General features: G+C 32.3%; 3 long non-coding RNA genes across 3 annotated transcripts in view; all 3 read left to right on the top strand.

The window, feature by feature from the left end:
- Positions 1-5,138, top strand: part of LOC117113011 — a 5,368-nt gene extending 230 nt beyond the window's left edge. Inside the window, exons 2-4 of the long non-coding RNA XR_004446133.1 lie at positions 1,934-2,028; positions 2,670-2,798; positions 4,631-5,138. This is a non-coding gene — a long non-coding RNA (uncharacterized LOC117113011). The remainder of the gene's footprint in view (positions 1-1,933; positions 2,029-2,669; positions 2,799-4,630) is intronic.
- A 2,605-nt stretch (positions 5,139-7,743) lies between these two features.
- LOC117113062 lies at positions 7,744-10,251 on the top strand. Its single transcript, XR_004446140.1, has 3 exons — positions 7,744-7,870; positions 8,462-8,568; positions 10,124-10,251. It is a non-coding gene; the product is annotated as an uncharacterized LOC117113062 (long non-coding RNA).
- Positions 10,252-11,950: 1,699 nt separating this feature from the next.
- LOC117113063 lies at positions 11,951-12,454 on the top strand. The gene is made up of 2 exons (XR_004446141.1): positions 11,951-12,061; positions 12,252-12,454. It is a non-coding gene; the product is annotated as an uncharacterized LOC117113063 (long non-coding RNA).
- The last annotated feature ends 1,758 nt before the right edge of the window (positions 12,455-14,212 follow it).

The following is a 14,212-nucleotide window of genomic DNA, read 5'->3' as shown; positions in this document are numbered from 1 at the left end:
TATAAATTGCAATACAAAACATTTCGGCCTTGACTGCTGTTTGCAATTTCATGTTTTATACCGGAATAAATAAAATAAAAATAAATATAATAGAACATAGTATAATAGGCCTATAATATAATATAATATAATATAACATAACATAACATAACATAACATAACATAACATAATATAATATAATATAATATAATATAATATAATATAATAAATATAATATAATATAATAATCAAACAATGAGAAGAAGATGTACAATCATTGAAGGTTGACTTGTGGAACACAAATTTATTGAAGTATAATAAAATAAAACGGATATTTTGATAGCAGTAAAGTGAGTAAACCGAGCCCATGGTGGAACACTACCGGAGCCCAGCATTTTGCCAAACGGAGTGTCTGCATGTACCCAGGGTGACAGTGATGCTGCTTTCGTTCTCGAGGCAGTACTCAATTTGAAATGATTGACTCCCGCCTTGATTACTTTTTAGAATTAATAAATAAAGAAATTAAAAATTTTGGGTGGAAGCTTCTGAAGTGCGCTGTTGTGTCAGTGCGTCGTATGAGCACCTTTCTAAATGGATACCGGCGCAAAACAAATGTTCATTGTTATTTTTATTATTAAGATCTAGCATAGGCTTAAAACAGTAAAATAAAACAGAAAAAGATGAAAACCAAGTTAAGTTAGAATCCATATTTGATAAGAAGCACATATCATCATTTTTCTATATGCACTTTATTAATAATATCTCTATACCCCCAATCACTTAATCAAAATGGGAGATGGGGTTTGGCAATGAAGATTTTAATTGGGAAGACATATGGTATAAAAAATGTACCTTGTGTAAAACACATCATAAACTTCAAACTCATGCATCGTATTCTTGCCTGTAAAAAACGGCTAAAAATCTGGAATTTATCCCCTACTGATTGTATGTGACAGATGTCATATAGAGAAATTGAGACAGATAAACATATGTTGTTTCAGTGTAGAGCAATCCAACCATCTTGGGAAAAATTCAACACAATGATTCTTGAATGCATTTCCATTGACGAAAACATAAGAAAAGTTTTTCCAAGCTGGTTTTTTATCGTAAGTTCATAAGTTCATATCGATAAATGAACTTATGTCTCTGTTTACGTTTTGTATTTACAAAGCCTGTTTAACTAAAATATCGACAAAAAGGAAAATCAAGAATCAAAAGTTATTTGGAATTTATTCAATGTTGAACTTAAGAATTTAATAACAAACGAATATTCATGTAACATAAGTAATGCTGAGAAGAAATGGGCGACTGTTAAAAACAAGCTGCTCAATCATTTACAAATATATTGAATGTTGTATATTACCATGCACCTACTTGTATGTACAGTATTCTGTGTAAATATACGACTATTAATTATTTGTATTGTCTGATTTCCTTTACTTTAAGGGCTTATTTACTTTTTTAATTTATAATAATATGGACCTCTCTTAATTAAACTTCCCCATTTGTTACGCCAACCAAATAGGGCCTATCTAAGAATTTTCTTAAATTTAAAAAAAAAATAACAACATAACAATATGTGATTTTATATAATTTTTATTTCTTAAGGTCTTATTTATTTATTTTTTTATTTGAAATACCAAACACTGTTTCATCTATACTTTTTATTTTTTTATACATGATTATTTTTAAAAATAAGTACAAATGAATGAAAATGACATTGAAAAAGAAGAATGAATAAAAGTGGGTTGCCCCACGAAAGAGAAAAAAATGAAAAAAATCTAACATAGGCTTATACATATAGTATAAAAAATGGTATTTACCAATCAGAACTGAGTAATGAAACAGGAAGTACAATACAGTAAAATTTATTTATTAGGTCCTAATATATATATTAAGCCAAACTTTTTGTGATGCAGGCATATTATTCCAAATTATTTCTTCTATTGACAGATTGGTCGACGTTTGGGAGAAGATGGTTCGATTGTTTTTACTTTCAATGATATTTCTTTCGATGTATACAGTTGTGATGATGCAGACATTTGAAGGTCTGTCGTTTAGTATTATTTAAATTGATCAACATCATAAAGGGAGTGATCCTGTAGTTCATGACTGTTTCAAAAATTGTGTCAGATTTGTCATTGTATGCAACTTATTCTTAAGTCCAACTCATACAGCGTCGTACGACGCAGCCCGTAATTCAGAGGTAAATGATAAAACGGCTTGCCATAAGCCCGACGCGATTCATCGTCGTAGAAGAGCAATAATATAAGCCGTTGTGAAATGTTTAAACATTATTTAGTATTCTACGACGCGACTGTCCTCGAAGCTGACCATCACCTCTGTGTTTACATTGATTTAACTCACATAGATCTGACGCGTCAACAAATCGCGTCGGGCCGCGTCGTGCGACGCTGTCTGAGTTGGACATTTTTTTTATCAACATTTGTTGAAAACTGGTTGCAGTAATGGGCTATAATACCGTATGCATTGAAATTGTTGACTGGAAATAGGCAGGCCTAATAACTACAGACGATAGTATAAGCCGTTTTCATCACCACAACGCATTACTAGTAGTGCTACGGCAGTAGGCTTACTACTATTCTAATACTACCTTATAATAATACTATCTATTTATTTTATTTATTTTTTTTTTTTAATTTTATGTGATGTTTATATTATTTTTCAGAGAGTTTTACTACGCCCAGGCATGGACCTTGTGATTCGAATCCTTGTGCAGGCGGTGAAACATGCTTCGAAATTATCCTTGGCTATAAATGCACTAATCAAAGAAAAAGAATCAAATCAAAAAATATTGGTAAGAGTTTGTAAAACTATATTTAGGCTATTTCATTTATTTATTCCGGTAAGCATTTACAACAACTAGTAATGAACAATAAGCAATACAGACCAATAATTAAAGTCACATTAATGCCCGGGGGGGAAACCAATAGCAAACTAAATCACTTTCGAGTGCATCTCAGCATGAATTGACAGAAATTAAATAAACACTTAACAAGAACAACAATGTTTATCGTCACAAGATGATTTTTCTTCCTTGGTTTGTGCCTCTTTCCTTTTCTCATGAATTTGTTATGATCTTGTATTATATTTTTGTACGAATTGAAAAGGAATCAAATAAATATTACTTTGAATTGAATTTGAAACAAATATGCAACGGGACATATGCACGAGCGAGAATCAGCGATCACAGCGAGCAACAATGCTTACCACGATGAGCAGGCACGATTGTCCGATGATAACGACATTAAACACACAGCATCCTTATATCTGTCTCTTATACACATCTAGATGTGTATAAGAGACAGCCTTTACTTGTTTGTTACAATTGTTGGAAGATGTGTTTTCTAAGCTGCAAAGACTGAACAAAGGTTAAGCACAGATTGAAGTTGAATGTCAGAAGGAAATTAGTAATGGTGTCCCAAATGCGGGGAAAGCGAATAAAGGTTGAATAAAAATAACTTGTTGGTTCTAGCCTTCTGATGAATAAATCTTAAGAGTTCTGGTTTTCTAACTCGAAGCTCTGGTCAAAATGATTGGTCAATAGAGAAAGCACCGTAGAAGCATTTAATAACAAACATAATATATAAACACAACAGACGGTTAAATAGTAATGGGGTATTATTAAGTTGATAAGAGCATTTCCTCATATGATATACGGGAGGGATGGTCATGGCGGACAAAGGGAAACTAAGATCTGGTGAAACTGCGTTGGATTGATTCAAGTTTGATTTGAGAGATTTGATTTTGCTGAAAGGGCAACACACAATGGAACACAATATTCCATTAAAGGCCTAGAGAGTGAGGTATACAATTTCATAAGGGTATGAGAATCAGATGAGCGTACAGTACTTTTTATAAAACCATTAAGTTTCTTGCATCCCTTTTCTATTAAATATTATAATAATACATTATAATATCTCTTTTCTATTAAAACATGATTACCATGATAGTGGCCATGACTGAGTGTTGGCAATAAACTATAAGAAATTCAGTTACAAAAAAACATACCAATAAAAGAATAAATTTATGTACTCAACAATTAACCTTTTCCGGAGTGTTTAACCAAGGTGAAACTTAACAACTGACCAATCAGAACAAGCACACATGTTCCACAACACGCGTGTTTGCGCATGTTTTAGCCAATAGCGTTATAATAAGAATAGCTCTATGGTTTTAATATACTGTTGTTGTTTTGTGGAACCTTAGCAATAATATTTAAGGGGCGGGGCTTAGGTATATTGATCACTCATGTTATGTAACGTAAAATTTCAAGAAAAAAGTATAAAATACTACGCACCACAATCCGAAAGGTCCACTGATTAATCTCAGATAAGAAAGTATGATACATACTCCAAGTATTGAAATACACGCCATCGTGTTGGGATTCAATATTTCGACATTAATTATGTCATTATCACGGTACCGGTACCAAGTATAATAGGCCTATGGAATCTTTACTTTGTTACTTATGTATATATATTATTTCACAATTCAGCCTCCTGATAACATGTTTTACATTTTTGTATATATGCATTTTTTTTAAATGAAGACCAACTATAATCAAACATTGTATATAAATTTTTACTCACGTATTTCTGTTTTTTTTTTTTTTGTTTTTTTTTTCAGATCACTCCATTTTCCATAGCTTTGGGGATATCATAGGGTAAAGCCTACTTTATTGCATAAATTGAAACATCAGATAAAAAGGACACCAGTTTGGAAGGAATACTAGCGTTGCATTAAAGAGTGAAGTATCCATTCGATGATGGTTTGATCTATTATCTAAACATACATTTAAAAACTTGAATTTGCTATGATGTTGCAAGTATTAATATTAAATAAATAAATAAATAAGGAATGATCTATTAAATATTCCTCTGATGAACCCTGTAAGGTTGTACCTCGTTATTTGTTTCTGTACTAGTAGTTAAAGATTAGTTCACAGCCCCCAACTCCCCATACTAAATTTTTATTGCAAAACTGCATAGATTGACAATCGCAAGCCCGTATACCCGTATAATCAAAAGCAACCGGCTCAGACCGTCTTAAGCCACGAATTCTCAAGAATTGTGCTAATCAGTTATCCTGTGTTTTTTCTGATATTTTTAATCTTTGTTTTAAATCCTGCTCATTTCCAGATATTTGGAAGAACTCATGTATAATTCCGGTGCCAAAAAAAGTCTTCTATAACGTGTATGAATGATTTGAGACCAGTAGCATTAACACCTGTTATCATGAAAATATGTGAAAAAAATAATTCTCAAGTCTCGAACTCCATTATTACATAAGCTCATATTAATCCTTATCAATTTGCTTATAGATCCTCTAGGAGCACATCCGATGCAATTATACTTACACTTAATAAGCTATACTCTCACCTTGATCGTTCCATGGAGGTATATACCTCCATGATCGTTCTAACCATGGCAGTCTGGCCCGAATTATGTTTTATGATTTCTCCTCCGCATTCAATACCACCCAACCGCATAATTTTAGTTGACAAAATGATTAACATGGATATACCTTTTAATTTAATCTGCTTAGTTCTTAATTTTATTACTAATCGTACCCAATATGTTAAACTCAGTAATGCTGTCAAATCAGATACTATATCTACTAACACAGGTTTTCCACAGGGAACAGTGTTTGCTTCATTTGTTTATACATTATATACATCGGACTACAGGTCTTCACATGAAAGTGTACCCGTTATTACGTTCGCTGATGATACAGAAACAATTGGTCTAATTAGAAATAATGATTTTTCTAACTATTCTAATGAAATTGAAATATTCATCAACTATTGTGATGCTAACTATTTACAGCTTAACACAATGAAAACTAAGGAAATGATTATCGATTTTCGTAAAAATAAGCCACTATTAGATCCAATTATTATTAAAGGTACCGGTACTGAAATTGAGCAGGCCAAATCATATACATATTTAGGCGTAATATTTAATAACACTCTCACATGGGATGATCATACCGATCATATGATGAAAAAGCTTAACAGCAGGATGTATTGTCTTCGTAAACTTAGGTCGTTTAATGTGTGCAGTAAAATTTTAGGTATCTTTTATAATTCTGTAATTTTAAGTGTCTGGAGCTATTATATTGTGGGTTGGGGAGGAAATGTATCTAACTGTGACAAGGAAAGAATCAATCGTCTGATCCGAAAGGTTGAGAGAGTGGCCGGTGTGTGTTGCCTGTCGGCGGACTAAGGTTACCACCTCCGGTTAGAGAAGGTGTTTCAGAGCATCATTGAAGACGTGACCCATCCCCTTTACTCTGAAATTATTGACTCAATGATTGTTCGGAGTGGTAGACTGAGGCCGCCGGCAGCGCGCACATGGCGCTATTCTTCCTCAATCGTTCCCCAAGGTGTTAAAGCTTTTAACAAAACTTTTAATTATGATAATAATGATGATGAAAATGAAAAATGATAGTAACAGTATAATAATAATAATAATAATAATAATAATAATAATAATAATAATAATAATAATAATAATAATAATAATAATAATAATAATAATAATAATAATAATAATAATAATAATAATAATAATAATAATAATGCTTTGGTGACTTATAATGTTTTAATGGTCTTTGTTTGATATCTCTTTTACATTGTAATTTTTATATTTTATTATATTTCATCATTCTTTTAATCGTTTTACTGTCAATTGTATTTTAATGCGGGAACTGAATTTCCGACTTGGAGCAATAAAGTGTATCTTATCTTATATAGGCCTATATATATATATATATATATATACATATATATATATATGTATATGTATATATATATACTATATATATATATATATATACTATATATATATATATATATATATATGTTATATTAGTGCTTAAGGTACATTAGATATAATCTTTGAGGAGTGTGAAGACAAAGTAAATAAGTACCGAATGGCGCTAATTCTAATTTAAATATTATGAATTATTATTATTATTATTATCATTATTATTATTATTAATTATTATTATAAATTGGAAGGTTAACCCTTATTAAAATATAAAACGTCACTCTATTCCTTGATCCGAGGAAAAAGGGATATATTTATGAGATTGGTAAGTGCAGAGGATTTGTAATTTATATGCCTACACGAGACGTGTAGGCCTAATACCTAATGTAGGTATTATGGGCGGGCACGTGGCTTAATAGAATGATATAAATACGAAGTATATAAGCGTGAATTTTAAAGAGTGGGACTGTAATTAACATCAATAATACAAACAAATTATGCTAATTCATTATCCATATTTGTTGATAAATGTACAGGTGTTTGGATATATTCATAAATATGTATAATCCATAAAAAAAATTAAAGGTTAGATAGTAGTATAATTAATTTTAATGTATTATATTCGGTCAAAACAAGAAAACTACTAAGATGGGGGACAGAATTTTTTTTAACGAAAAACTCATACTACTACAATCCGAGGCAGCCTTGATTACGCAGCGTGTATCATGGTAACTATGCAGCCATTTTGTTTTGTCGAGTATTTACCAATTTTCTATTCGACTGGTCGTCTTCGTTAAGCAGGATTTTACCTTGATTTTACCACTGCGCAGGTGGGCGTGGTTTAACGAAGAACGACCAGTCGAATACGGTCATTATAATGAATCTTTCCAGAGTGAACAAAGTCAACGAATCAGCTGTTCTAGAATATGGAATAGCATTTGAAAACATTCAAATTATCAAATTGTTATTGTTTTTCCACATATTCTGAATAATTTTCGGGGTGTATTTATAGATAGTTGTTTATAAGATAGTCAGTATACTATAGAGCAGTTTGTATTCTAGCACCAGCGTTGTAGCCGTCTGCCTTATTCTACTGGTAAGCGATAATTTGCTTTTCCCAGCATTAGGTGGAAAAGCCATTTTTTTTCTTTTTTCTTTTTCGTACATACTTTTTTCCCTAACTTTTTGCATTGGGTTATTCTACCCGGCACTTTGGTCACTTTCAGTGGTTGGCTCTTTTTCAAAATCTGTCGAATCGAAGCATAGACCATAATATCAATGATATGCTTAATATTTAGTGTCAATCGAAAGTGGGGTGTGGATATGAGGACCAATTAAAGGGATTATAGGGCAAATGCTGTACACCAGATATTTCCAAAATGTTCAACTGATCTGAATACAGTATAACTTTTTGTAAAGTTTAACCAAGTTACAAGGAAGACATTATTATGTGTTTATGACGATCCAGTTTAGGGTGTAAAGTTGAGGGTCATTTAAACTTCTGACGTCCCAAACCTAAATATATCAGAAACCTAATCAATGGATCAAAACGAAACCTTCTATAATAGTTTGTCATGTTCCAGTGAAGAAATGATAACATTTTTTTGACGTTCCGGTGTGGGTGTGGATTTTTTTTTTTTTTTTTTTTTTGGTCAGGTATCAACATATTTTGTTCATCTATTGATAGATCAATCGAAGTTTGGGAGAAGATGGTCCGATTGTTGTTGTTTACAATGATATTTCTTTCGATGTATACAGTCGGAATGATGCAGGCAGTTGGAGGCGGGCTTGGAGGTTAGTCGTTTGATTAAAAATTGATCGACAATCAAGGTTATGGAACGGGCAATCGTGTAGTTTTAACTCAAGAGTGAATACTTCGAAACTCGAATCATATAAACAAATTGTCATTCTGTATACTTCTATCATTTTATTAACAGTTATTAAAAACTGGTTTCAGAAAATGGCTAAACTGTATATACATTATAGATGTCGACTAAAAGTAGGCATAATAACACTTTATAAAACTACAGACGATAGAATGAGCCGTTTTAGTGTTCATTTATTACTTGACATTTCCGTGTCGGTCGCAGTTGAAACAAAAACGGGTCTTATTTGACCGGGATGTTTCCGTGGGGTTTTTTTGTTTGTTTGTTTGTTTGTTTGTTTGTTTGTTTGTTTTTTTTTTGCATAATGCCATGTCATACATTGACTCCTGTGAAAAGTAGGCCGTACTGAACTGTAAGGCCATGTAAAAAAAAAAAGTTGTTGATCGTCTCCTCCCTACTTCAAAAAAATCACCCGACCAATATTTTTTTTCCAAAACTCACAAAAATATTGTCTTTCTGCCCATCATTCAACCTCGGCTAGGCCTTGGCTTTCCTTGGGTAAATAGTTTGTCTTTCAGTTGTTTGTTCGTGTAAATTCCGCTTGATCAAACGCTATACTGGAAGATCCGGCAAAGTCAGCCACCATTTACATGAGGTCTTGCACTCCATGGAGGATTCAAACTTGGCATGTATAAATGGAGTGTTTTATTACTGATTTAAAAAATCAATCCCTCCCGACATTTTTAAAAGAAAAGGACGAGCAACAACTCTTTTTATTTCACATGGCCTAATGTTGTATTCCTTATAAACCAAAAGAGGAACAGTATATTCAAAATAAGCTAAATGTTTTAGTTTCAATCAGATTTTTCTGTACATATTTAAGGAGACTTGTCTAAAATCGCTATTCAGGTCTGATATTGTGGTCAATTGATAATTTCTTAAAATAGGAATGATAATAATAATAATAATAATAATAATAATAATGATAATAATAATAATAATAATAATAATAATAATAATAATAATAATAATAATAATAATAATAATAATAATAATAATAACAATAACGATCGGTAACCATAACGATATGATATGATTTCTACCGCTACAACTAGGCTTTATACTACCACAGGACCAATGCCATAAGGGCGGATGAGCTCCACGGAGTCAACGGCCAACCATTAATTAGTTTAAGGAATAGGAATAGTTTAGTCTCATTGTTATTGTTATTATGATTATTTTTATTTTATTTTATTGTTATTTGCTTTCTCTCAGTTGGCCTATATTATTTCTCTGTAAAGCGCATAGGGGCAATGTGCAATATTTTAAAAAAATACATAGTTTAAAAACGGGTCCACAGCACACAGTCAATAACACGTGTAAAATAGATTAACAATTAGTGGACCTAGGATTGTCCCACATTGTTAAAAATCCGGCTATGTAACTGACCACAATCACCACAACCACCACTAATACTGCTTTTTAACTTAAATTTGTTATTTCGTTTTTCATTTCATGTGAAGATGGCGTTAATGGTAACGACCGCACAGCATGTGAACCGAATCCTTGTCCACAAGGCATGGAAGTGTGTACAGAAACTGAGGATGGCCGTTATTCGTGTGGTCCACGTAAGAATTATATCTGAGAACATAAGAGTAGATGGATAAAGGAGACGGAAGATGTGTATAAGAGACAGAAAGTAGGCATAATAACACTTTATAAAACTACAGACGATAGAATGAGCCGTTTTAGTGTTCATTTATTACTTGACATTTCCGTGTCGGTCGCAGTTGAAACAAAAACGGGTCTTATTTGACCGGGATGTTTCCGTGGGGTTTTTTTGTTTGTTTGTTTGTTTGTTTGTTTGTTTGTTTGTTTTTTTTTTGCATAATGCCATGTCATACATTGACTCCTGTGAAAAGTAGGCCGTACTGAACTGTAAGGCCATGTAAAAAAAAAAAGTTGTTGATCGTCTCCTCCCTACTTCAAAAAAATCACCCGACCAATATTTTTTTTCCAAAACTCACAAAAATATTGTCTTTCTGCCCATCATTCAACCTCGGCTAGGCCTTGGCTTTCCTTGGGTAAATAGTTTGTCTTTCAGTTGTTTGTTCGTGTAAATTCCGCTTGATCAAACGCTATACTGGAAGATCCGGCAAAGTCAGCCACCATTTACATGAGGTCTTGCACTCCTTGGAGGATTCAAACTTGGCATGTATAAATGGAGTGTTTTATTACTGATTAAAAAAATCAATCCCTCCCGACATTTTTAAAAGAAAAGGACGAGCAACAACTCTTTTTATTTCACATGGCCTAATGTTGTATTCCTTATAAACCAAAAGAGGAACAGTATATTCAAAATAAGCAGAAATTTTATAGTTTCAATCAGATTTGTCTGTACATATTTAAGGAGACTTGTCTAAAATCGCTATTCAGGTCTGATATTGTGGTCAATTGATAATTTCTTAAAATAGGAATGATAATAATAACAATAATAATAATAATAATAATAATAATAATAATAATAATAATAATAATAATAACGATCGGTAACCATAACGATATGATATGATTTCTACTGCTACAACTAGGCTTTATACTACCACAGCACCAATGCCATAAGTCTCCATATTAATGTAGTCCATATTATTAAATATGCATGAAAAGAGTCAATTAGTCATAATTTATGCAAAAAATGGGTGGGTGACATGTTTTAATAGGTTCACATTATCTTGTTTTGAAACGTAAACAAAAAATGAGTCAAGTTTTTTTTAAATGGGTCCACGTTCGATTTGATTTTTTACAAATTTCAAATCGGGCCACATTATTTATTTTTTACACATATAATTTGACTTTTTAAAACATAGGACCACACAATTGTTATTTCCATTTCATTTTACTGTACACGTAAAATCTAAGTATGGTGTACCCATCTTTTAAAAGGTGGAACATTTCATGGGTGGAGAAACTAAAAAACGTGGACCCATTATAAGAAACAAAACCATTGTAAGGACGTGTTAATCGAGGGATCTTTTCACAAAATCCTTGAGTATGGTGGGTAGTGTCCGAATTTGAATATCATTCCCTTGGTACTTTTTTCAATGTAACATCTATATTTTTTTAGGTTGCAGGAGGCAGTTTTTCAGTCTTGTCTATCATTTAAAAAAATACATAGTTTAAAAACGGGTCCACAGCACACAGTCAATAACCAAGTAAAATAGATTAACAATTAGTGGACCTAGGATTGTCCCACATTGTTAAAAATCCGGCTATGAAACTGACCACAATAACCACAACCACCACTAATACTGCTTTTTAACTTAAATTTGTTATTTCGTTTTTCATTTCATGTGAAGATGGCGTTAATGGTAACGACCGCACAGCATGTGAACCGAATCCTTGTCCACAAGGCATGGAAGTGTGTACAGAAACTGAGGATGGCCGTTATTCGTGTGGTCCACGTAAGAATTATATCTGAGAACATAAGAGTAGATGGATAAAGGAGACGGACGAGAGAGAGAGAGAGAGGATGGAGAGGAGAAGGCAAAAACATAAAATAATATTTTGCGCCATATTGTATTTTGTCGTAGGTTGCTAGTCATCCGCTATATGGTTCTTATTTGCATTTTACTCATCGTTTTGTTCTTTTAGGCTTTGGCTTTTTCCATACAGTTGGAGATGTGGGGAAATAATTGCCATATTCCATAAACATCGCGCAGGAGAAAACCCAATGACGTGATGATATCCATTATTTAAGCATACATTTTTAAATCTAGGCTTATTTTCTAAAAAATGTTGCAAGTTCTTTGTAAAGAGATATGCCTATCTATTAAATATACCTATGATTAACCCTGTGAACGTCTACATCGTTATTATTTGCTTCTTGAATCAGCAGTCTCTACTCCATTACAACAAAACACTTTGAAACAAACTTTAAAACATTAAAGACTATATTAACATCGCTTTTTAACATTGATTTAGCAATCTAAATTGATCTTGTGATGAACCTAGCCTGGTCAGACGTCCTTCATAGGCTTAGTAGTAATAATTGCCAAAGAGAAATAATTCATTTAATATTGTTTATGAATAAATTAGTGTGATGTTGAATTTCTTATAGCACCAACAGCAAGCACAACGAACAATATTAGGCCTATAAAAATTGGTGACAAATTTGGTCACTACAAGCCTGATAATAATAATAATAATAATAATAATAATAATAATAATAATAATAATAATAATAATAATGATAAAAGAGATGCACATATATTCATAATGTACAATCTATCAATGTATATCTTTAGACATTATAATTCATAAAGCAAGGGCGGATCTAGAGAAAAAATGGGTACTGGGCCATGCGAGAGAAAGTATAGAGTGGGGATAGTGTGGTATTTGAGATTTTGTCCAATAGGCCTATTGTTAGATGCAGCATAACGCTTATCATTCTGTCAAGCGCGGTGTTGCGGGTTGGGGTGAAAAATTTTATCTTTAGCATGATGTCTTAGAAAATGTGCCTTACTTTGAAAATTGAAAGTTCAATTTTGAACACAAAACCCGCAAGATGTAGAACCACCCGGAGCAGACTGACCACGAGACGATTTTGATTATAATAGGAGGTCGACATCATCAACTGAGATGTAATCATGAAACAATAACTGGCACAAAGATCGCCGTTTGTGCAATTTAAGTCAAACAGGGTATCATTCCCTCATCAACACAAAAAAAAATAAATAAATAAAAAAAAAATAATAATAAAAATAAATGTTAAAAAATCTGTCATAGGCCTATTACAGAAGTTTTTGAGAAAATGGTAGATGCTTAAGTGCGTAGGATTTGTAATTTATTGGACTACACGAGACTTGTAATTCCGAGTGAATTTATTATGGACACGTGACTTAATAGAATGATAGGCCTATATGGAATTATACAAACTCGAATTATAATGGGACTGTAATTAACATTAATAATGTAAACAAATTATGCAGATTCATTATTCATAATCTTTGATAAAAGCACAGGTGTTTGGATATATTCATAAATATTTATAACCCATAAAAATGTTTACTTAGATAGTAGTATAATAAATTTATTTTATCCGGTCACAACAAGTATTACAATTTTAAGATTAATGACAGCTAAACAATATAATGAACGTTTTAAGAGTATCAATCAAAGTCATCAACGAATCAGCTGTAGAATGTGGAATAGCATTTGAAAGCATATTCAAATATATCAAATTGCTATTGTTTTCCAACATATTCTGAATAATTTTAGGGGTTTGTATTCCAGCAAGTGTAGCCGTCTGCATTATAAGCTGGGAAGCAATCAATTATAATTATACTTGGTAATTTTTTTGCTTGGAGGTTTAATGTGGAAGTAATCGCTTTGGGTTTGGCTTGGTTTTAAATTTTATGATATGTTTTATGTTTAATTACAATGCATGCGATTTAAACACTGTGAAACTTCTCAATGCTAGTGACTTCCCACTAAAATAATTTAGCAGTCTGGAGGGAAAATCGTGGTACTGTCAGGTACTGGATAAATTCGAAGTCAAAAGACATAACCACCGGCAACAGCTCCACTCAATATGCAGAACGAATGTACATGGG

Source organism: Anneissia japonica, unplaced genomic scaffold (genome assembly GCF_011630105.1).
Source record: "Anneissia japonica isolate Jap-2015-1 unplaced genomic scaffold, ASM1163010v1 scaffold288039_len1115542_cov189, whole genome shotgun sequence".
NCBI lineage: Eukaryota > Metazoa > Echinodermata > Crinoidea > Comatulida > Comatulidae > Anneissia > Anneissia japonica.
This window is presented reverse-complemented; position numbering and strand designations above follow the sequence as displayed.